The 21992-nt window shown below is 39.7% G+C and overlaps 1 pseudogene; it reads left to right on the top strand.

Moving 5' to 3' along the window:
* Nucleotides 1-19396: 19396 nt before the first annotated feature.
* LOC115757000 lies at nt 19397-20863 on the top strand (annotated as a pseudogene).
* Nucleotides 20864-21992: the final 1129 nt, after the last annotated feature.

The raw sequence follows: 21992 nt of genomic DNA, 5'->3' as shown, positions 1-21992 counted from the left end.
GGATTGGCGAACGTGAAGTTAGTTCACATGGTGAAGCACTTGATGTTATGTGGGCTAACAAGTAGAACTGTTCATATTTTCCCACTCATTCTCTCTGATATTTTCCTTGATTATGAAAGCTGATAGTCCGGCGAAACCCCGAAGCATGCGAAGTTCGACCATGTTTAATGTGGACACAGTCAATCCAACTTCTCCAAAGCTAAGCCGGCCGTTTCATTAGTATCCCACTTGTAAGGATGTACACTCGATGATCCATTCGACATTGAAGATGCAAACCGCAATTCCGTACCCTAAATCGTTGAATCTTAAAAGATTTCTCAAGGATGATTCATCCAACGGTCCTTTCGGGATCATGTTCTGCAGATTGGAGAATCGTATGAATTGCTTCTTGAACAGGATATTCCGTGTCATTGTATGTAACTTTACTGATGATGAAAAGCTTGTAGAAATACATGGAGCTGTTCACACTTCAGATATTCCTCCTGCACGGAAGAAACAGATCTCCTGAAGCGCTTTCGGTCAGTGGATTTCGTGCGCCGCTTGCAGGACGCATTTTCCTCTTCGTATTTGAACATTTGAGATGAGTATGGTTGCGCGCATAACTCCATTTCGCAGGTGTTGATGATGTCGGAACTATCAATTTGCAGCCGGACTATGCATGTGGGGGCACGCATAACTTCTGAGAAATCCTTTCATTTGATTTCACACTGCATTCATGTAGATGAAGTACATCAATGAGTGTTTTCCTTTCCACGAACTAGTTGTCATGTGATTTACGTACTCGCGGTTTGAACTTCATTGCATCTCCCAAACTGATTCAATGTATTCCATCAACCCAGGAGATACTACCAGTGAGGCGCATGGTCTGATTCTAGGGCAATGAGTAGAAGCTGAAATGACAAACCGGGTATACGTGGAACAATTCTTGGGTTCTGTTTCGCCGAAAAAGCATCGACAGAGCACCTTTGAAGATATGGATCGATATGAGAATCGACAAAGGACGTGAAGGGTCCTTTGTTGATGCTTGGACAGGAAACACGAAACACGAATTGACGAGAAACTTAAAGGTACGAATACTGAAGGCAATCGTGCTGAGCCATTTAAAAGGATATTGAAATATAAACAAATACATCAAAATCAAATAAAGCAACTGGTGTTCATTGATTGATTGGCAGTAACTTGCTCGAATTACGATCCTTATAGTTATCGCTACTAAAAAATGGTTTATAATAGTTTCCAAAAAAGCAAACAACACCAACGTGACTCCTAGAATTCAGCAACGTGTGACAGCTACAACAACCCATATTTCTCAGTTATTATCATTAGTGGCCTTCAAAATTCATGGCATCTATGAACTGGTGATCTTCGCTTTTAAGTTTGATCCTCTGTCAACTGAATTGAGTTTCACTTATCGACACCTCGAGACTCGACACTTGTGATTTCATTTTATAATACCTGCCCGGCAACTTCCTCTCACCTCGTTGATTGTCTGAAGCTACAGACCAAAGAGACTTAATCAATTTCAGCCTTGCCATGCCTTACTAGGTCTTATTTAGCCTGAGTTCTCTTAACTTATTGAACATTGCCGGCGGGTGTCATTAAAATGGGAGATTCCATGAAGTTAATTGATGCTGTTGTTGCGAAATCGGTACCGCAGCGGAAGCGGATTGTGACCTGTGCAATTATATCGGAAGCTATAGAAATCGATAGATAAATAAAACGAGGAACAATAAAGGACACAAGATATATGTGGTTCGATCCGAATATCGGAACTTACGTCCACGGGAGAGCCAACAACAAAATAATCCACTAATAAATCAAAGAATTACAGATTATAATCACTTGCGTTCAAGTGTTTCCCAATCTTAGATTATACACCCGATACCCACAGTGTTTAATAACTCAACACGATTAACTCAACGCGATGAACAAACTTCTCTGGGCTCTAGACTCTTGTTGTCTCTTGAGCTCTTGTTCTCTTGCCTCTCTCTTCACATAGGTCTTTGCTCCATCTTATGGGATAGGTGAAGGAGATAAGAAAACATCATTATTAGATTTCTTCTTGAAAAAAGTCTATGAAGGTATCTTACCTTTCGGTTCCCACGTTCACCATAATCCATTGGGAATCTAATGATGATGGATGGTGGATGGGCACCCACAAGTAATAAGGAAAAGAAATGGACGTGCACTCTTCCGACCTTCACTTTCCTCTTGTCGGCCAAGTGATGAAAAACTAGCAAAGAGATAAGAACATAAAGGCAAGAAGACAAATGGAGCCCCATCTTCATTGAGCATGCACTTCTTTACGTTGACACCTAAATTTTGACTAGTCTTTGTCAATCATTTTTGCATAAAAATTAAAACTAATCAATTCTAAACAAAAATCATTTCACATATTTATTTTAGCACCCATTGCATTTAGTTGGACTAGTAGTACGAGATTAAGTTTAAATTGAGAAAAAAGAGGCATCCGAGGAGCGACTTGGCTCCTTTCGGTGGGAAGGTGCACTTAAGTGCATCTGAGTGGCCGCAGGGAGAACAGATGAAGGAATGGAACCATTTGTGGTGTACTTGAGTGCCCTCAAGTACACTGTAGAGATGAATCGCACAAGAATGGGCTGAGGAGGAGATCCAGAGGGAGAGACGAAAGTAGGGAGGAAAAAAGCAAAAAATCCTCCACACGAGCTCAAAAAAGGGAGATTGAAGAGCTTTGAGGGGAGATCTCCCGAGCTTTGTCGACAATAACCAAACCCCGGCAAGTCTTCAAGAGGAAGTCCACAAGCTTCGTGTGATCTCAAGGAGTACGACGAACTATCTTCTTCACTCGGAAACGTAAGTGCATTTTCAAGCTTTCGAAGGTCCGTTAATAGCGATTTTGCTTCGCTCAATCATTCCGCAAGATCTTTAGTTTAAACTACTCCTTAGACATTTCTAACAGCGCTGTTATTTTTCGTTTGGTCTTGTGTTTGCATTAAAAATCCACGGTTGAGTCCCAAACCCACCCAAACCTACCTTGAGCTATTTGGCTCATTCTGGACATCATTGAGCTGATCAAGATACGAGGTGAGCATGCCTGGATCTCATGGATGCTAGTCGTAGCTTTGTTTTGAATTGATATCAGGCAAGACGCGTGTCCGTTCGTTGCCGTGGCCGAACCTGTTCTTGCTGTTTTCACATAGTTTCAACTGTTGGATTGAGCTGATTTTTGTATATGTGATAGCTGAAGTTGAGACGATTTCAACGATACCTAGGTCGCCCAAATCGAACAAGATCTCACTGTTGATTGTCGCCGTAAAGCTCTCAGCCGTCCTTCTATTTTTCTGAATATTAAAATCAAATAGTAGTCGGACGATCAGGAGTTGAAAACATATCATGTTTTAAAGCGACAGATCGAAAAAAATGGGTGGGAATTCGAAAATTGAATAAAAAAAGAAATATAAAAATGCTTTAAAAAATGCTAAAATTTTTGGAAGTCCAAAAAACGTCGTCGTTTTGCTTTAGACCGGTCAGGACTCATGCAGGGCAGGTTGAGCACCCGCGGGGTGTGGGCCGGGTCACCTAACCCGGTCCAGATAATTTTTCTCAATAAAAAAATTCGAAAATATTTTTTTTTAAATATCCAAAAAATTGGAAAAGTCATAGAAAAATAAAAAATAGAAAATTTCCAAAATTTTTTAGAAGATATAAAAAATTAGGAAACGGCCACGTTCAACTTTCCAACCTATTTTTGGGATTTTTTTTCCCGATCCCTTCTGAAAATGACGATTTTACTCCTTAAGGGTAAATCGTCTCCGAAAATTCTAGAAAATTACAGAAATTCTCAAAAATTGAAAAATGACCATAGTCAACTGGTCAATCCTATTTTTGAGATTTCTTTTCCCGATCTTTTCAAAATGACATTTTTACCCTTTAGGGATAATTTGTCTCCAAAAATTCTCAAGATTTGCGAAAATGCCAGAATTAAGCTTTGGGTAAGCTTAGGTGACCAATCCTTCTTTTTTTTTTTTTTAGTTTCTTTTTTTTTTAAAATGACGATTTTACCCCTCAAAAGGTAAATCACCTTTGATATTCCAATGAGTTGTGGAATTTGCTCGGAATCGGGGTTTGGATTAGGTGGGTGGCCAATTCTTCTATTTGGGACTTTCATGTCTCATTCCCTTTAAGAAATGATGATTTTACTCCTCAAGGGTAAATTGTCCTAAAAAATGTTAGAAAATTCTAACAAATGTCGGAAATTAAGAAATTAGTCGGTTTAGGTGGCCAATTCTATTTTTGAAACTTTTCACTCCGGATCTTGTTCGAAATGATAATTTTTCCCTTTTTGACCAATTGTCCCCAAATTTTCTCAAAATTACGATTTTGCCCCTCATGGGTAAATCATGTCTAAAGCACTCCTATTTACCCTCCGAATCGTGATTGGATGTCCTCTAAGCTAATATGGCTCTACTAGGAATGCCATGCTGATTTGATGCGATTTATCAGCATGATCCGATTCCTTGATTTGCGCACTTTCTTTGTTAATTGTGTTTGCTATGGTAGTTATTTCCATCTACGTGAACTACTAGATTTATGATTCGTACCCCATTCATCTGCATGAAATTTCAAGTTTAGAAAATTCAGTCAACTTAGGTACCGAAAGGGCATCAACTCTGACAATTGGCGTAACTAAGTCTTCGATCCCATTTCTCCGGTTCTCGTAGAATCGAATAGAAGCATCCAACTACTCGATAGGGTTTTCCAATCATACCCTCTAAGAAATGATTGGTGGCGACTCCTTGGCATGCACACGTAGTTATATGTCATTAGATCGCACTGAAAGGTCGACCACGTTATCCTCCGTTGCGATTTGGGTGATGGGCCTTAAGGGAGGCCCGCGTTCGAAGGTCCACATGCAACCGGGCTCGAAGGGCGATTCATTAGCCCTCGCTCGCAGGAGGGTCGCGACACTTTAATGCTAGGATTTCCATATCCTTCATGTTTTCTATCTAAAATCAAATCTTCTGATTTTGCTTGTCATCCCGCATGAAGAGAAAGGATGCGCGTAGATTGAGCAAGAAATACTCCACGTGTGTCGGATCTCGTGAACGGGCTCAAACTCGAGACACAATTTTAACAATTCTTTACCTTCACACAATGTTTCCAGATAAATCATTGTGCTTAATTATTCATGTTAGCTCTCCCAGCGATTCGACGGGCGCTCATACTCTATAGACACCGATTGAGCTCAAGTAGAGCTTGAGCTACGCGAAAGGAATTGGGTTCGTCATGATATCCGCCGGGTTCTTTGCTATTGCTATTTTCATAACAACAATAATGGCCTTCGCTATGACATCTCGGATAAAATGATACTTGATATCGATATGCTTTGTTCGCTCATGATATATCAGATTTTAAGCCGGATATATCGCACCTTGGTTGTCACAATGTATAGTGACACTTTTCCGCTCCAATCCAAGGTCCGAGAGCAAACCTTTCAGCCATATCGCCTCTTTCGCCACAAAGATTAGTGCCATGTACTGACGTTGGGTTGAGGATAAAGCAACATGATCCTATAAGGATGCCTTCCAACTTACTGCACCACCTGCTAGCGTAAACACGTACCCTGTTAACGATCTGCGGCCATCTAAATCACCCGCATGATCCGATCCACATACCATGTGGTCTCATTGCCATTCCCGTCTCTTCGGTATATGATACCAATATCTATTGTCCTCTTCAAATATCCGAAGATCCATTTCACAGCTTCCCAATGTGTCTTACATGGGCGTTTCATGTAACGGCTGACAACGATTACAACTTGTAAAATGTTAGGCCTAGTACATACCATGGCATACATAATACTGCCCACTGCACTAGAATATAGAACACGGAACATATGCTCCTCCTCCTCCTAAGTCTCCGGTGATAACTTATCAAAAAGTTTAAAATGTGCGGCTAAAGGTGTACTTACAGATTTTGCTGATTGCATATTAAATCGTGCCACGATATTCTCAATATATTTTTTTTTTGCGATAGACGCAAAATCCCCGCAGCCTTGTCATGCAAAATCTTCATACCCAATAATTTCTTAGCAGCACCTAAATCTTTCATTTCAAACTCAGCACTCAACTGCCTCTTTAACACATCAATATCGGATATTTATTTAGCTGCTATTAACATGTCATCAACATATAATAATAGATAAATCAAAGATCCATCCTCCACCTTTTTGAAATAAACATAGCTATCCATTTAATTTTTTGAATAGTCTTGACTAGCCGTGAAAGTATCAAATCGCTTATACCACTATCTAGGAGACTATTTCAGCCCATACAAAGATTTCTTTAATAAGCAAACATGGTCCTCCTTACCCGGAATAGCAAATCCCTTTGATTACCTAATATAAATTTGTTCCTCTAATTCACCATGAAGAAATACCGTTTTCACATCTAGTTGCTCCAGCTCGAGATCCCGTGCAGCAACTAAGGCAAGTAATCTGCGAATACAAGTATGTCTTAACACAGGAGAGAACACCTCATTATAGTCGATGCCTTCTCACCGAGTATACCCCTTTGCAACGAATCTTGCCTTGTACCTTGCTGCCTCGATATCGAGAATGCCCTCCTTCCGTTTGTAGACCCATTTGCACTCAACAATCTTTTGGCTTTTGGTACTTTGACCAGCTCCATGTCCGATTCTAATAGAATGATTCTATTTTTTCACTCATAACTTCTAGCCACTGCGATGACCTAGCACTAGCCATCGCCTCGGAGAATGATGAAGGCTCATCTGTCTTCACTTCATTACCTACAATCAATGCATACGTAATATCGGAATAACCATAACGTCTTGGTGGTTTGATTTGCCTTTTTTGTCTGCTCGTAACTATATTACGCTGCGGCTCTGCTGGTTGGTCTGTATCACCGTTTCGGGAACCGTGGCCTCGTCTACGGTGTCTTCCTCTATTACCCTTGAAGTCCCCGAAAGCTCCACCCGAAGCTCCACCTTACTTCTGACACCATGATTTGTTTTGCTTTGCTAGTTGAGTCTCAAGACTCCTTCTTTGAAGCATTGTAGTTTCTTTGAAGATCACGTCTCTGCTAATTATAAAATGGGGGGGGATATGGGATTAGCGCACTACAACCGGTAGCCTTTCACCCCTTCTGCATAACCCAGAAATATGCACTTCTTTGCCCTCGGTTCAAGCTTACCATCCCTTGCATGAGCATACGCGGAACATCAAAATATCCGCAATTCGAAGTAATCAACAGGTTTCCCTGACTATACTTCCCCGAGAGTCTTCTACTCAATAGCGGAAGATGGAGATCAATTAACCAAGTAACAAGCTATGTTCACCGCTTTGGCCCAAAATTCCTTACCCGATCCCGCATGTGAAAGAATGCACCAAGCTTACTCAAGTAGGGTTCCGTTCTTCTATTTTGCAACACAATTCTGTTGGGGTGTCCCGGGAACCGTACGGTGTCTCACGATCCCTTCTTTTTGGCGTAACTAGGTAAAATCCTTACAACAGAACTCCATATTGTTACGGTTCTTAGGCACTTGATTTTTTTTCTTGTCTAATTCTCAATCAATGCCTTAAAATTTTTGAACCGATCAAAGACCTCAAATTTATGCTTTAGGAAGTATACCCATACCTTCCTCAAATAGTCGTCGATGAATGTCGACATATATCGCCCCCCTCTTTTTAAAAAGGGGAGGGTCCCCCTCGGAGGTTTGAATGAATGTATTCGACCGATTGCTTAGTCGAATGCAAAGATGAACCGAATTTAACCCGTCGCTGCTTCTTGAAGGTGTAGTGCTCACATAGGTCCAGTTTTTCTATCTTTTGACCTTTCAACAACCCATTTTCACTTAATATTGTCATACCCACCTCACTCATGTGCCATAACTGCATATACCATAACTAATTTAAGTTTGAATTTGACTCATCCGATGAAACTATAGTTGCTCCTGTTATTTTTTTCTCTCGGTAGATGATAGAGAGAATTCATCTTTGTCCCTTTCATCACTGTCATGGCAACCCGAGAGATCTTTAGTACTCCACTTTCAGCGGTGTACTTGCATCCGATGTCATCGAGTGTCCCCAGAGAAATAAGGTTCTTCTTGAGTTTCAATACATGCCTCACGTCCGTTAGCATCCTCTCTACGCCATCATGCATTCGGATCCGAACTGTCCCTATCCCCACAACCATGCATATTGCATTATTCTCCAATAGAACTCTACCACCATCTGCAGTTTGGTATATAGTGAACCACTTCCCGTGAGGGGTCATGTGATAGGAACATTCAAAATCTAGCACCCATTCGTCTCCTAACGAGGACGGCCTTGGCATCACTGTTATTCAGTTCAGCAATATTTGCCACATTGCTTGTGGCATTTTGCCCATTGCCTTATTTCTTAGTTTTGGACAATCTCTCCGCATGTGCCCTACCTCGTGATATTCAAAGCATTTCTTGCGACCTTTGAATTTTCTATGTCGCGATGTTGACATGCTTTTGCCTCTGCTTCTGTTAGGACACCGATGTTGATATCAGCCTCGAATCACCGGTCCTCGCACTCCATCTTGAGCTAGACTATCATTTCGCAACTTCCACTGCTACTCCTTTGAAAACAGGGCAAATTTTACCTCTTTTAAGGTAATCGTAATACGCCCTTATAACAAGGAGTCGGTAAAGTGCTCCCATGATTCTCGTAGAGATGCCAACAACATCATGCCTTGTTCTTCATCGTCTAGATTCTTTACGATATTCTTCAAGTTTATCATGAGTTTATTAAACTCATCTAGGTGAGATTTGATGAACGTACCTTCGATGTATCGAAACCGAAACATCCTCTTCAGCGTGTATAATCGATTGTTCACCTTTGTAACATAGATGGCCCGAAGTTTTGCCTACATCACTGCGGCATCTTTTTCATCAACTACCTCTATTAACACCTCATCCGATAGGTTCAACAGGATTATGTTCCAAGCCTTTCTCATTAACTCGTCCTTGTTGGCATCTTTCATTGTTTCGGGCAATTTGTCCTTACCCTGCAATGCTTTGGCCAAACCTTGAGTTGTCAATAGCGCCTCCATATTGACGCTCTATAACCCAAAGGTATTCTTCCCCATTAAATTTCTCAACTTCTACCGTGGCTCCGGACATAATTACAAAGTCTTAATGCTGATACCAATTGTTGTGAAATCGGTTTGCAACGGGAAGCGGATCGTGACCTTTGCAATTTTATTGGGAGCTATAGAAATTGACAGAGAAATAAAACGAGGAACAATAAAGGAAACAAGATATATGTGGTTCGGTCCGAATGTCGGAACCTACGTTCACGGGAAAGCCAACAACAAAATAATCCACTAATAAATCAGAGAATTATAGGATTACAATCACTTGCGCTCAAGTGTTTCCCAATCCTAGATTATACACCCGATACCCACAGTGTTTAATAACTAAACTCAATGGATTCGACTCGACAAACAAACCTCTCCGAGCTCTAGACTCTCGTGTCGCGACCTAAAAATCGATTTCAAGTTAATGGATTACTAGATTAATTAAATTAACTAACCTAGCTCGAGTTCCCCTAAACTCTACCAATTCGCAACTTAGGTTCAATTTTTAATATGTCGGGATTTTAATTTGGAGTCGCCACTAATCATTTAAGGTAGGTTGATCAGAAATCTAAATAAAATAGCGGTAGTACTATTTTATTTCTACGAATCGTAGATTATGAGTCCAGGAACTTGGTTACGCTAGATTACTCTAATGCCCTTTCGGTACCACTTCATTTCATGAAAACAATTGATCAAGCAGCTTTAATTGATTTTGCCTAAGCCACTAACATAAGTTATTATGCGGGTGCGCAATCAATTAAAGGAACATCTAGAATTCAAAGTAAGCGGGGAGCATGCGCGAGAGAATTTATTCTCTCTTTTGGATTTTAACTTTTTATATGAAATCTAAACTATATGCAATGCATGAATTCTAATCTAAATGCAATGACATGAATAAACGCAAACTATCCTAAAAATGCATATGAATCTAATTGAACTACAAGTAACTCTATGTGACATGCAATTAAATAAATCGTAGCATGCAATCTACATAATGAATTAATTAATTAACCTAAACATGCAACTCTAAGTGACATGGCAAATGTAATTTTTTATATTTTCGGATTTAATTACGGCCCTAATATAAACTATGCCTAAAAGATAGTTATCTTACATATTTTAGGATTTAAATTGACTTGAACCCTAACACATTAAAGATAAATTATTTTAGGCATAATTATCTATCTAAATATGCATAATATAACCTAGAATGTGATCTAATCTAATTTATTCCATGAATCAAATAAACATGCAATCCTATCTATATGATTTTATCCTAGAATGCAATTTCATTTAAACATGGTAATTCTATCTAGAATGATATGTAAATCTAATCTATATGTAGCAATTACCTATATGCAATATTTTTTAGAGATTTTCAACATGCATTCAAATATTGCGAAAAGATAGCAATCCAATTAGTTCGATTCAAATATGGAAGCAAATAAATCATCTTGAATATTTCGTAATTTCTTTCAAATCAAGTTTCAATCTAAAGCTTGATAGATCGACCCTAAAAATTCGAAATACCCGCTACGTCAATGATTCCATATAAAACCTTATAGATAGAATCAAATCCATATGTACGGTTGCGAATCAGAAAAGATTTTCCTAATTGATCACCTGCGGCTCAAAAATATTTTGTTAGATCACGAAATAGCTCAAATAGGTAATCAAATATTTCAAATTGTGGCAACAACTTCCAGCATATCTCGAAATAAGAATCATTAGCTAATCCCAAAGCTTTAGCAGAAAATCTTAAGCACCAGGCGAATTCTCAAACCAATTAGCTTGGGAGGTTTCGTATGCATGATTAGGACTAGTGAGGCAAAATCACAACAGCTATTTTGCACCTCGAACAGCACCTAATCAGTGGAGAGATTGCGCTCAAAAGTGTGGTACTTGATCCGAACGGCTAGCAAAAATCTGCACTGAAGAGCTAATGAAATCGTCCAAAAAATAGCACTTTTTGGAGTAAGAACAGCGACAAAATAAGACTAGAACAGCAGCAAATTCCAGCACTAATCAACAGGGGATTCCAATACCAAATTGCAGCTAGAATAAGGGCCGAACGGATGCAAAACAGCGGTAAAAATCAGCACTGAACAGCGGACTAAACAACTGCTAAGATCGGGACTGAAAAGTAGCAAAATTAACACCAAACCGTGCATGATCAGAGGCCAAACAGCAAAAGAATTGCTCTTGAACAGCAGCTCGAGACAGCGAGAATCAGGAGCACCAAACGAGCTTGAACAGTGGCGGATTGGCTTCGGTGGACTCTTAATTTTAAACGATTCATGTACTGGACTAGGCGTAAAAGGAAGCACTTAATTTGACCTGAGAAAAAAAACCTTCGGGATGATATGCAAAAATAGAAATTCTCCAAGTGTCGCCCTCCAAATCTGCCGATAAACATACAAAAGAAAAAAAAACAAAACTGATTAGCGATAAAAATTGAATTCACTCGACATGAACTACAAGAGATGGTGACTGTTGAGGTTCGAAAAAGCAACGATCATCGTCAAGTGCATCGGCTCGACTCATTGATGGAGAGTGGGTCACGAATCAGCATGTAGAAGCACAATGAGGACAACAGCTCAGCTTCTCGGGCCATAGCTTCTCCATTGCCTGGACGTTAACGAGATTGTCTCATGAGAGACGTGATTATTGACTCTACAGATCTGTGCATGTTTCATACGCTAGAGTAGCTTTGTTGTGGGAACTTCCTCGTCATGGTTGACCATGGAGAATAGAATCCTGCGAGAATTAATTAAAGAAGACCCTCCATGTATGATTAATATTAAAAATCAGAGAAAGAAAAGTCTTCTCCCTTTTGTCGCTTTCTCTTGTATTTTGCCCAGTACCTGAAGGCCTCTTCTCTTTTCTTTCTCAACTTTTCTTCGCTGGACCTTCCCTTCAGAGCGTGGATGAAAGACCAGAGAAAGAGACGCCTCTTAATTCTTGCGTCAGGATTTTTTTTGTGGCCGAGTATTATGACCAATCGCCCTCTCCTCTGCCGTGTTCTTCAATTGTGTTCACCTCCTCCTTTCTCAATGCGCCATATGTCTATAATGAATGTGGCCCCCCTTGTTTGTGAAGCACAAACATGCTTATATAGGAAAAATTACGTCATGTTAGGGGCTCTAACTTATGACACTTTATGAAATAGACCCCGAAGTGCAAGACCTTTTTTAATTAAACCCCAAAGGACTTAATCACACTTAATCAAGTTCAAATCAGCCCATATTCCTTAAAAATTTCGGCACAACCTCAATTCAGATAATTCAATTAAGTTCAAAACCTTGAATTAAGGCTATCCATCACTAAACCAATGAAAATGTGAATGCAATATACGCTAAAATAAATATGAAAGCTAAGTTAATTATTTTTGGTAGGAACTAAAGTTCAATTCCTGATTTTTATGCAAAATAAGCGATTGAAAGGAAAAGTCAAAATTTAGGTATCAACATCTTGTCGTGTCTTGAGCTCTTGTTCTCTTGCCTCTCTCTTCACAGAGGTCTTTGCTCCTTCTTATGGGATAGGTGAAGGAGACAAAAAAACATCATCATTAGATTTCTTCTTGAAAAAAGTCCATGAAGATATCTTATCTTTCGGTTCCCACCTTCACCATAATCCATGGGGAATCTAATGATGATGGATGGTGAATGGTGGATGGGCACCCACAAGCAATAAGGAAAAGAAATGGACGTGCACTCTTTTGACCTTCACTTTCCTCTTGTCAGCCAAGTGATGAAAAGCTAGCAAAGAGACAAGAGCATAAAGGCAAGATGACAAATGGAGCCCCATCTTCATTGAGCATGCCCTTCTTTAATGCTAGGATTTTCATATCCTTCATTCTTTCTATCTAAAAACAACTCTTCTGATTTTGCTTGTCATCCCGCATGAAGAGAAAGGATGCACATGGATTGAGCAGTAAATACTCCATGTGTGTTAGGTCTCGTAAACGGGGCTCAAACTCAAGATACAATTTTAACAGCTGTGGTAAAGTTCATGTAGATTTCGAGCATGAAATTAAGGCTTCGTTTATTTCATGTAAAATAATAGTATTTGAAAAATATTTTTTCTAAAAGTGATCGCTTATATCGCTTAGAATTATTAGCTAATAGAAAATATTTTCGTCATCGACAATAATTTATGTTTAAATATTTTCATGGATGATGAAAATATTTTTCGTTCATTCAATAGCCATACAAGTGATCATATTTGGAAAAATATTTTGCAAATATTTTCATGAAATAAATGGAGCCTAATTTTAAGGGAAAGAACATCATGAGAGTGCAAAAGAATTGACTAATCGTATGTTTTGCATGTGTCATAATTCTTGCTTTCAATGGTCAGTTAATGAGCATAATTGTAAAACTTTCACATAATTATAAATAAGCAAAGATGCATTACGCATTTTTTCCAAAATGCAACTACTAGAATGTTAAAAGAGGAAAAAGTTATTAAAAACCCCAAACTATACACATTGTAACATATTTACCCTAAATTTTTGTGACACCGAAGTTCTCAATCTTGTACCCGTGTAACACATTTACCCTACGCTGAAATTCGGTCATTGAACACCGTTAAAAATTGCTTATATTGACGGCGGAAGGCAAACCGTGTTGATATGGCGCAAGCGTGACTTAAGTGAAAGAAAGAGGGAATATTCCAAATAAGAACTTGGAGTGTAATCATTTTCTTAATTAAAGGTATGAAGTGGACCTTATTTCAAATAAGGGTCCGAAATGGCCATGTCAATCTTAAAGAAGGATATGAACTCGTTAGCCGACCAAATCTTCCGACAGGTCAAGGGCATTTTAGTCATTTATATTTTTTTCATTTTTGTTTTATTTTTTTCCTCCCTTCTCGCCGGTGGCCAATCTCAAGCAATGGTCGGCCACCGGGGAAGGCTGTGCCAGCATACCCAATTTGGTGTCGGTAGCCCTCGATAGCCACAAAAAAAAAAAAAAAAAGAAATGGGAAAAAAGGAAAAAAAAATAAAGGACGAAAATATCCTTGACTAGCCGATGAGGTCAAGCCATTCTTTGAGACTAACATGGCAAACTCAAGTCCTTATTTGAACAATGTCACTTTAGGCCCTTATTTAAAATAAAATCAACTTTTTCATGCCGTTATTTTAAAAGAAGAGGGTACTTTATGCCATTATTTGAAAATTTTCCAAATAAGATTAATGCCATTTTGGCTTGAATGTCATATGAAGCCTTGATGAAAGGTAAATGTGTCACATACATATAAGTATGGAGTCCTTTATGTCAAAAAAGAAATATTCACAACAAATGTGTTATAATGGGCATAAAAGAAACCCTTTAGCAAGGGGCATAATGGGGTAATATAAAGCAAAAAGAAAAAGAATTAAGAAAAAGAAGGCTTTGACTTTTCGGCCTCAAAACCAGCCGCCGGAGGCATGGCACTTCATTGTGCAAGGAATTTATGATGTATATGCATCGAACATTTCATTGAGATGAAACCTAAGCTAGGGAAGCAACAAAAAAAGGGAACAAAGAAAAGGAATCCACGACTTCACAAAATAGGAAAGCGCTGTACCATGTGTTAGCGAAGCAGATTCGACACATTCCCATTTCATGTAGCAAAGAGCGCCGTGAGTTGGGCTTTGTTAAAAGGAAAATGACTAACTGACGATTGAGTCAGTTTTACAAAGAATGGCGGTCAACTCTTGACCACAAAAGCATTTCCTGAGAACTGGATGACTTGAAGTGACTTTCTTTAAAAGAACATAGGGAGGATATGCTTTTCACGGTACAATTTCAATCGTAGATCCATGCACCATCACTACGTATTTTGCATAAAACATTAATTGATTGAGAGATCGTGTGATCAGAAACAACTATATGCTTCTTAAGGTACAATTCCAATCAATCCGCTTTCTGCGAAACTTTCTACAAAAAAAGTTGTCTTTCCACAAATGTCATTAGGGTTCATTAGATGAAGCATTTTCTTTACTTGGTCATTATAAGCAAATGCATCTAGTTCACAAGTTATAACTCTGCTACATGTAGAGATGGTCCAAAGGGAGATTGTGCAGTCCGGAACACCAGGTGATGATGAGTAGGAATCGAGTAAAGGCACAGCATCGGCCTTTTCTCAACGATGAAAGGCGTGATTTGGTGTCCTCCAAGGCTGGTCGACGAACAACAACCCTTGCTTTTCAACCCCTTGGAAGAAATCAATCTAGTGCGATCGACTCGCATACTCGACACCGAAGAAGGTTGGGTAGTTGAGTCAGCTCTTGCCTAAGAAATTTAACCTCTTTTCCTGCTTTGAGTTGAATGTAAGGAGGTTGGAGGTGGAGATTTTCATTTGGTAATTCAAAATTTGTGTGGTGTTAGTTTCTAATTTGTATCTCTTTTGACAATGTGTAGGTCATAATACCATCTCGTGTAATGAAATTGGATTAGTAGAAAGGAGATATGTGGTTAAATGACACAATGACAAAGCTGTTAGGATCGATACACAATCGCAGTGAAGTAAAACGAGCAAGAAAGAGAAAATTGAGACACGAAATTTTATCACGGTTTATCCTTAAACTAGGGTTACGTTTAGTAGAGGATTCTACTATAATTAGCACTTCGCATCTTTCGTTAAAGCCCGCTTGTGTCCAGGGGGCCTTGCCTCCTTGAGACCCCCCACCGGGAAGGCTCCCCGGATCCCCGCCCGCTCGGCTTGGAGCGGGACCAACGTGCTTTCTTGTAGCAGAGAAGTATGAACCATACCTCAATAAAAATTACATTCCTTAACATTAGCTAGGATAAACTATCTTTCGTGGTCCGACAAGCTAGCAAGTCAACTCAATTAGTTGAAAAAAAAAAATCTTTGCATGGAGTTTAGATCTCGAGATGCTCCATATTCACAGGACCAATATTATATTTACTTATGACGTATACAAGATAGGAGGGTCAACTGAATACATGGAACATTTTGATGAGATAAGACGTTCTCAATTCTAATATGTTACTTGATCGACAACATAGATAGCTTGAACTATTTCTTTTTTAGGGCGGTGTAAGCTATGCAAGATTTCCGACCTCGATCAAGAGATGGTGGGAGAGATGTGCTACTGCATCTCTGTTTGATGAGACGGAATTCTTTCATTCTTAGTTATCTTCCGTGGACATAATGTTAAGGAAGCTGCTAGCCCAATAGTCGATAAGTAGCATCGGTTCTTTCTGACCACACGCGATGATGATATGTGAATCTATGGTTGAGATTGTACCGTTTCTAACATTACTATCAACCCCAACGTTAATGTTGGTTTTACAGGAGATCGCCCTACGGTTGGCAGCTACAAGACAGTATTTGCCCATGCATTGATATAACATTGGTCGATTCAAATTAGTGTTTTTGTCTGCATCCTTTCCCTTGACCCCAGGTAGCCCTCGCTCAACTAGAAGAGCAAATTTAAGAGAAGGCAGAAAGCGCGATATATGGGCCCATAACCTCAGCCCATTGAAAAGCCAAGCCCATTGTTTGTTAGTCATAGCCCATGGAAATTGAGAAAGCCTTCTCCTTCCTCCGAACAAAGCTTCGCGAATTACAAAGAAGAGGAATTTGACGGATAATTCTATGAAATTTTTAAGACCTCACTGATCAGCCTCACACTTTTTAATTCATAATGAATGAAATGAACCATGGGGGGCCTAAAGCAAGAAGAAGAAGCGGGTTAGTGGAGAAGGAAAGAAAAAAGGAAAAGAGAAAAATTTTTGCTACTTTATGATGCCGAAAATCTCGACAAGCCAAATCAACTGTAAATTACAACGTCAGCTAAGTATTCAAGTCTATTATTCGTTTTATAGGAGTTCGAAGTTTGGTCTTAAATTAAGATTTATGTGAAAGCCGAACTGCAAGATTCGATTGAGGAGCTATTGAGCTTTAGATTTGTATGGACATGATAGATTAGGGTACTATGAAGCCGTGGGGTTTCATGAAAATCGATTCCGAAGTACGGGTTGATTGGACCGAACTTCCGAAGTTTTGAGGGTAAGTTACGTGTACCGAGCAATATGCGTCAAGGAGAAAGTTATAAAAGAGCCGTATTATGGGAGATTAAGCGTAGTTAATCAATTCATTCGTTAGAATAGTGTTTTACTTGAATTTTGATACCATCTTTCAAATTTGATGGGAATATGAGTGCGTCACCTTGAGTAACTATCGTATGTTGGTTTTTAGCTTTCTTAGGTGAGTGGTACTATCTCTTTTATGAATTTGCAAACTCATATCATGAAAGTGGTAGAGATTTAATATAGTGTGAGGTAAGAAACATCATATTTCTTGCGTAAATTGGATTGAGCGTTTGCTTACTTTTGAGTCAATTGACAAGTTATTGGAAAGCATTATTTGAAATACTTCGGAATGATCATTTTGTAAACGTCTTGATTAAATGCTTTGTGAAGGGAATTACCAAAAATATTTTATATATATACATATATATATATATATATTGATTTTGAAATGTTTTATGAAATGAATTCTATTTGATAAATGAAAAGGCTATATGATTCGGTCTGTGAAATCAATTCACGATATGATTTCTGATTTTTGGTCGCGAGTTATTGGAGATTGAGGTTGATGGATTATTCTAATGTCAATCTAATTAGTATCCATTGAGGGCTTTAACTATGCATATTGTATCAAAACGTCCTTCGGGGTTGAACCATTAGCTGATATTGGGGGTAGACCTATCCAAGAGGGTAGACTTGGTCTCCTTTGTCACGGCGTCAAACGTGACCATAGCTAACATTGAGCATTAGATTGATCAATGGAATGGAACATTGAGATTTGGGTTCAATGAGATTGGTCGATGGAATAGATCATTGATGGATGATTTATCATTATGAGTTGATATGTTAATTGATTTTATACGTAAAAGTTTTGTTGGAAAGATATCATCCACTTCTAATATTTTAGGTATATCGTACACTAGATTTGGAATTGATGAGTTGTGATACTATTTTATAAAAGATGAATAGTGGATATTCGATCGGCTTAGAAGAGATGCATTACTCATTGGGCATGTGACTGCTGACACCATTTTCTTTATCAACTTTTCAAGTCCTTTAGTTAGCAACAAGTAGGATGAGAGTGCTGATAGGTGAAAAACTTTCGATAGTTGAATTTGGGTATTCGTCAGATATGTATGCATACTCCTTATTGGATTATAGAAACTTTGAAACGTTGATTTGAATTTGAGGCTGCGTCCTTTCTGTGGGGAGAAGGATGACCACGTTGTTACATCCGTTCATGCAGTATTTGGGGCGTGACAGAAAGGTTTCGTCCCTCTCGATTCAGGTGAACCTACTATCAAACGAGGACGGCATCCCATCAATCAACCCCAGAAGTTCTACTCCCGGCAAGGCGGATGGTCTTATTCTAGGGCAAAGAGTAGATACTGAAATGATTCCCTCTTGTATTTTAAACGTGGCCTTTCCTATTCCCGGCTCATCTTAAACAACCTTCGTGTTTCTCAACTTCTTCTTCGGGCTGGCATTATTGTTGTTATACAGATTATTCTGTCCTCACATTGGTTCTTCGAACATCTTTTCCTGGGGAATGGTTCAGTTCCTCACACAGATTCTTCAAGCATCTTTCCTTGCTAGCGCGCACCCATCTAGTTTGATTCCTCTATGTCTTTTATGAGACTTCCTCTCGTTCGTAAAAACACAAGGATAGACTCGATTTAGGTAGACCGACACTATCATCGCCATCGAATATGTCGGCTCTGTAAAGGGGCCACGTCATCAGCGGGTACGATGAATTTTAATCGAACGTGGAACCGAGTCGGGCCCTTAGAACTTCTCTTCACACGCCGAAATCCGCAGGAGGCGAGGGATTTCGGTGCAATACTAGCTCCGCAATAGCCGAGAACGTTTCCTTTTAACCAAGGAAAAGAATGGTGGGTGCTCGGGACTAAGATGGCGATGTAGAAAAAGCTAATCAGTGAAAAATTTTCGCAGAGAAATCATCATTCCATCTAAACAAAATTTAAACTAATCAACCAGAACAAACGTCAAGAAGCATCTGCAAATTTTGAAATCAAGTCATTTAGGGTAATTTTAATTAAGGAGAAGCATGCGTCGTTGATGGCGTTGGGTACGAATTTATGTAATTATATGTGTTAATGTATGTAATTGTCTTCGCATACATATTGCGCTTATTTGAACTCGGAAGCATCGCCACTTCTAAAGCACGTTAAGAAAGGCGGTGCAACTGAGGGTAGCCATTTCGGTAGAAAAAGCCGCGATCTACAGAAAATGGCTCCTCGTAGTCCTACTGAGCATCGGCTTCCCAAAGTAGATTTCTCCGTCTCCGATTTGAGCCCGGGAAGCGCCTCTTGGGACTTGGTTCGGGGCGATGTCGTGGCCACGCTCCAAGAGCACGGGTGCTTCGAGGCGGTGTACGATCGGCTCTTCAACTGGGAGCTTCACACACGCCTCTTTCGAGCCATGAAGGAGCTGTTCGAGCTGCCGGAAGAGACCAAGTGAGGTTTCACCGACATGAAGAGGCCGTACGACGGCTATGTCATGAACCTCCATTTCGCCCCGGGGTATCAGGCCATGGGGATCGGTGGAGTCCTCGACTCTCCGGCGATTCAGGACCTCACGGATCTCATGTGGCCCGACGGGAATGCGAAGTTCTGGTACTTTTTGATTTCATGATTTATTCTTACTCTGCTTCCTACTTTTTCCTGCACACCCTTTGATGTTAAGTATAGTGTTGATCTTTCAAGTCGGTCAACTTCTGCTTCATTTGAAAATGCAAGGACACTTTCAACTATTTTACTAAGTAATTGTTTAAGAACATTCTTCAAATCAAGGGTTTTTTTACCTAAAAGATGGACATTACCACATTAAAATGCCATTCCCATAGCATAGAACCGAAATTCGGTAATCTGTCGACCTAGTTCATCACTAATTTGCTTCGGCTCGATCGACACAGTGAGATTGTGAAGACGTACTCATCCAAAGTATCAGAACTAGAGAAGATGGTGAAGAGAATGATCCTGGAGGGCTTGCAATTGCCAGTGGAAAAGTATGGCGACGGTGTCATCGACAAGATGAGCTATTTCCTCCGGATAATGAACTACGATGCCCCCAAGAAAGGAGGGGCCGAAGAAGTCGGCAGGATCAATCATCGCGACTCGAACTTCATGACCATTCTTCGTCAGGAGGGAGTGGTGAACGGTCTGGGGGTCAAGGCCAAGGATGGCCAGTGGATCAAGGCGACTCCTTCAGCTTCCTCCTCCGTAGTCATACTGGGAGATGCAATCCATGTGAGCATATAAACACTTCATCTCTCTCTTCTTCTTTAGTTTATGCATTCAACTAGTTTCCGATTTGATCCGCCTGCTGCGAAACGGGTTGTCTTTCCACAAGCATCATATTGTTCATTAAGTGAAGCATTTTCCCTTACTTGGTCATAGTAAGCAAATGTATCTAGTTCAGAAGTTATAACTCAGCTACATGTAGGGATGGTCCAATGGGAGATTGTACAGTCCGTTGCACCGGGTGGTGATGAGCGGGACGCGAGAACGGCACTCCATCGGCCTCTTCTCGACAATGGAAGGCGTGATCCAGTGCCCCGAGGAGCTGGTCGATGAACAGCACCCCTAGCTCTTCAAGCCCTTTGAAGAGATCAATCTCGTGCGGTTCCATCGCATACTCGAGAAGGAAGAAGGTTGGGAACTTGAGTCGACTCTTAGAGCTCGTTATCTTGTGTGAGAGAGAGAGAGAGAACTGGCTCTTGGTTTGATTTCTCTTCCTGCTTTCTATTTATGTATGGAGGTTCCAGATGGAGATTTTTATTTTGCACCGTCAATGTCTAATCAGTATCCCTCGGGGTTGTGTATGTTATGGTATCTTCTATATATATTAGGAAAGAAAATTATTGTCCATGAGTCACACCATCACAAAACTCAATTTCCTCATAAAATTACTAAAAAGAATCCTAAACCTATCGCAATTGTAGTTATTTAGTCCTAATCTTTTTTTAATAACGTGTGCTAATAGGTTGGCAATTCAGCTCAATTAGTTGAATTGCATAGTCTCGAGATGATCAATATTCAGTCATTAATGTAATAACATATAGAAAGCTGCAACTTAGTTTAATATTTTAGGCATGCGAAGTTTAACTTCGTTTTATGTTACATAGTCAAGGTAAAACCGGTCATGTTCATTAGAATCCCACTGAAGATGCACACTGCAATTATATACCCAAATTGAGTAAGACTCGAAAAAAAACAATATGGTGTCCTGGGATTAGGTAACTTGATAGATTGCTAGTAACTTTTTCCCTTTCTAAAACAGGAGCAGTGAGTATACATATGGTTTTCTGATAGCTTCCATAAATGGATTTCTCTAAATTTGATATCAAGTTATGAAGCCAGGAAGCACCTCCTCGGTTTTCTGCTATGGATGCTATGCTTATTTTGATGACTAAAGATTGAGGGTTTGCTATGGATAAGCATGGCAACGACTGGACTTTGCTAGCATAATAGTATTTGGGTGACCGTGAGAATAACAGTATATTGTGAGCCACAAATTCTTAAAAAAAGGACCTCACAATAATTTTTAATTAATTATTTCTTTTTTGTTGAATATGTGTGTGTGTGTGTGTTGGTCTTCCAGTTACAGTCACTCAAAGACTGTTCTGTAATCAATTCTAGAGTTAGACTCGTTAATCTTGGTGACACCTGCTCGATCACCATCCTCAATCAAAGATCATGTGAATGGCCGTAGAAACAAAAGCCAAGGATGGATAGCCAACGTCTCTCCGAACTTAACCAATGGCGCTTTATGTGGTTTTTCTAAGCATGAAATGGCGAACACTGACCTAGCGATACCCGAGTTC

The sequence above is a fragment of the Rhodamnia argentea genome, chromosome 4, assembly GCF_020921035.1.
Source record: "Rhodamnia argentea isolate NSW1041297 chromosome 4, ASM2092103v1, whole genome shotgun sequence".
Lineage (NCBI taxonomy): Eukaryota > Viridiplantae > Streptophyta > Magnoliopsida > Myrtales > Myrtaceae > Rhodamnia > Rhodamnia argentea.
The sequence above is the reverse complement of the archived record's forward strand: the minus strand, read 5'-3'. Positions and strand labels throughout refer to the sequence as shown.